At 38.0% G+C, this 3884-nt stretch overlaps 1 long non-coding RNA gene across 1 annotated transcript; it reads right to left on the reverse strand.

Moving 5' to 3' along the window:
* Nucleotides 1-762: 762 nt before the first annotated feature.
* LOC122555335 (uncharacterized) lies at nt 763-3667 on the reverse strand. Its single transcript, XR_015758787.1, has 6 exons — nt 3485-3667; nt 2712-2735; nt 2168-2203; nt 2031-2081; nt 1850-1954; nt 763-1775 (listed from the first exon to the last, which is right to left on the reverse strand). It is a non-coding gene; the product is annotated as an uncharacterized LOC122555335 (long non-coding RNA).
* Between the last annotated feature and the right edge of the window lie 217 nt (nt 3668-3884).

Raw genomic sequence — 3884 nt, forward strand, 5'->3', positions numbered from 1 at the left:
GCCTTCATCAGGAATAGAGGTAGGGAGCCTCCAGAGAGGAGAGATAAATGGGGTGGGGAGAAGGTACCAAAGAGTACAATAGATGAGTGGGGGTGGGGATGGAGGTGATAGGTCAGAGGAGGGTGGAGCAGATAGGCAGAAGGGAGATTGGCAGGTAGATCAGGTCATGAGGACAGTACTGAGCTGGAAGAATGGAACTGGGGTAAGTTTGGGGGGGGGGGGGGGGTGGAGGGGAAATGAGGAAACCAGTGAAGTCCACATTGATGTCCTGGATATGAAGTGTTCAGAGGTAGCTTTTGCCCAAAACGTCGATTTTCCTGCTCCTCGGATGCTGCCTGACCTGCTGTGCTTTTCCAGCACCACTCTAAATCTAAAAACTTTGGTTTCCAGCATCTGCAGTCCTCACTTTTGTCCAATTACCTTCACCCTATCTGAACAGCTATGCCTCCAGCAAGCCAAGCCATGAACTATCCAGTTTCTTCCTCAAATCAAATCTCCTCCATCCTCTAAGAATTATTTTCAAACTTACCTCTTTGACTAAGTTTTGGGTCAACTGTCCCAATATTTCTTCATGTAGTTCAGTGGCAAATATTCCCTGACAAAGTTCCAGACGCCTTTGAATTGTTTTAATCACTTTAATGATACATTGTTCCAAGAAAGCTTTGTGAATAATTATTTTTCTTAAAAATTAATGTTTCTCAACACCATTTTTTCCCCCAAAAAAGATCAGCCCATTTCTATGACCTAAAAATCCACAAAGTCCACACTTAAGCCATGTATTTTATTGATTTTTTTTTTTTTTTTAAATTCACCATTACACAGATACAGCTATGAACAGTCTGTACAATCCTACACAGAACCTGTACCGAAATAGGAAGAAATGTTTCAAAATACTTGTAGTTAAAAATGTTAATACCATAATTCCAAAGTTTCAGTGACCTTTCAGCATGATGTTTTGAAAACTTAAGTAACTATGGGAACATTGACCAAATATGTATAACATCTGTTATGCACGCATGGCAGTCAGAACTTTCGGTAGGTAATTAACCTATTCATACTGCTGACATATCACACTATAAACCCCCAAAGCTATCTTACTGAACCCATTCACAGCAGTTTCACAGAAGAAAAAAGGAAGTCCAAGAAATACTATCACAGATATTGTCCAGACAATATTGCCACACAGTCTATGAGGGAAATCCATGACTAAAGCAGATTTGGAGGCAAAAGTTATTAAAATTTCAAACAATGGGCACATAAGTTACTTAACCTTTGTTGTTTAACATACAAATAAGTCTAAAATTTTGAGAAAAGCCAGTTTTTTCAGTTCTTTTAAAATGTCCACAACAGTCAGGATAATAAACTGTCCCACCCTTGCCCATGGAATGTTACATTATATCTGGATTAAAAACTGACTTTCAAACTCACTAACATGGCTCACCAGTGTGTTTGTGGATTTCATGGCAAAATTCCTGTAACATCCAAGTACACAATTTTATTTTATCTTATCTTTAATATAAAAAAAATTAACATTTACACACATTAGCTTCTTTAGATGGAAAACAGGTGGTGGGGAAGAAAGAACGGTGTAATTGTGTTGGGATTCCCTCCTATTTCAAAATGGCGTTGCCCATTTTTGAACTACTAAAACCTTGCATTTACAAAATAGTTGATAAAAATATTCCTCTGAATTGTACAAGAGGTACATCGACCAATGATAAGGGGCAAGACAGATGTTATTCTGACTTGGCTTCATTCTCTCCAGCAATGGGTGCCTGAAAAATATGAATCTGCATTAATATCCAAAGTAAACAAAAATTCATATGATCATTTTGATTAATTTATTTACCTCATTGTTTTTCCGTTCACCATTTTCTGCAGGTACAGAATCATCAGTGGCTTCTTGATTAGCTTGTGGTGGATTTGCTTTGGCTGCTCTGGCCTTGGTTTTTTTCTGCAGAAGAAAGGCAGTTCTAGGGAATATTTCAGGGGAAAAAAAAATTTAGAATTGATAACGAACTGAAACTCACTTGAGGAGTCGCTTTCTTTTTTGGGTTTTCTTTGGGTGGTTTTATACTTCTCTGAGAAGGTAGAAGGTTAAAAAGTCAATCATATTTTACAAAAGAACTTCACTTGAATAAAAATTAAAATTAGTTTTATGCCTTACCTTCCTCAATTGCATATAACCTGGTGCTGGTAGTGACTACAAGAGAACAAATAATTAGTCAGTTTATACAATAAAAATGCAGACCTTCTCCACACATTGTCATCTTGAATTCAACTCCGATATGTTGCAGACATACTTCAACATAAATATCTCTGCAATGAAGCTCAGCTTCTTAAAATTCAAAGAAAAAGCTGAATCGAGGTTGCCAAAAAATTATTCTCTGATAACTTGAGAGAAAGGCAGCATAACTTGGCTTTACTAGAAACAAATCTAGTAATCAATTTGCATTTTCAGTAGTGATGTAGTGCGATATAGAGAGGAACAATGACACATTGCTTCGAGATAAAACAGAATTTCAAACTACGTTTATAATATTTAGACAATTTCAATAATCTTACTAGTGATTCATAATCAGCAATTAGTGTGCACTTTTCCAAATAATGTTTTAACACCTTTTGTACAATTGCGATTTAAATCAGATTTGTAACTCTAGACTATAATCGTAAACAAAGTTGACAGCAATATTAATGAAAATGCATCTTACTTTGTCTATTACTGTATCAGCGGCCTGTTAAATTAAAAAAAAAGCAGTTACAAAAATAACTAATTTAATAGCGCAAGCAACAACGTCATGGAGAAAAAAAAAGCCTGGAGAACCAGGACGATACTGCCGAAATGTTTGCAAACATAGTAGTCCGGAAGATCGAAGAAACATGCGTAAGGGGGATGATGCAGAGCGCAATAAGGGACGTAATGCAAATCCTTCCCGCCTATTTGTAACCTGCTGGACAAACTTCAGAACTCCGTACTGCATTCTCACCCCTCCAAAGGGTTACAGAATATTCCAGATTCTGAATGGAGCTGCCCAGTTTGCAGAATGAACAACAGCAACCTAAATCAACATGGCTCTTTACCATTTCGCGCCCACCCCCACACACCTTTGTCTCCTAGAAAAGCCCGTCTGTAAAAATAAATACGCGAAGAAAACATTTTCAACACTTTTATGCACGTGCGGTTGTGTGTGGAACAATGTACTTTAATTTACCGACAAGATTTTGACCTTTCACAGAATTGGTGGAAGCGCAATTTTCCAGTCTGCTTCTGGAAAGGGTTTGCTCCAGTTTTAAAAAAGATTCTGGTACACTTCGTCGCAACAGAATTTTTTTAAAGGGTATTTTTTAAAGCCAAACGTTGCAGAATTCAGAATACAATTCCATTAAAAAGTCAAACATTTAATACACTCGCAATATCTTTCGCCACCCCTTTTATAAATCCATTTGTTCCCCCCTCGAAAAATATCAATTAAAATCTACTCACCGCCTTCTTAGGCATGTTTGGAGAATTTGTATAAAATATTTTTCTGCGTTAAAAAAAATTGGAATGCAAGATAACTAATACACAAGCAGATTTCACTCCTACAACATCAAGTTGCGCTGCCGAACCCCGGATCCTATGCAACTACCTTGTTACAATACAAGTATGGAACGTTAATACATCCAAACCAACTAGTTCGAACCAGATTCGTTCCTTCACTCAATATCACCGAACATGATGCCAAGTCCCGGGCGCCGATTGGCTGTCCAATCGTATTAACATGCATTCAAAACATAGATAGCGAGTTGATTGGTGCAGAATGGCTGTCAATCTCGCAGCCCCGCGCTGTGCGGCCTGTTTGATGTGTTTTTGGGGGGGGGGGGGGGGGGGTACGTGGAGAGAA

Source organism: Chiloscyllium plagiosum, unplaced genomic scaffold (assembly GCF_037043375.1).
Source record: "Chiloscyllium plagiosum isolate Xiang-an unplaced genomic scaffold, Cpla_swu_hap1 HiC_scaffold_12, whole genome shotgun sequence".
Classification (NCBI taxonomy): domain Eukaryota; kingdom Metazoa; phylum Chordata; class Chondrichthyes; order Orectolobiformes; family Hemiscylliidae; genus Chiloscyllium; species Chiloscyllium plagiosum.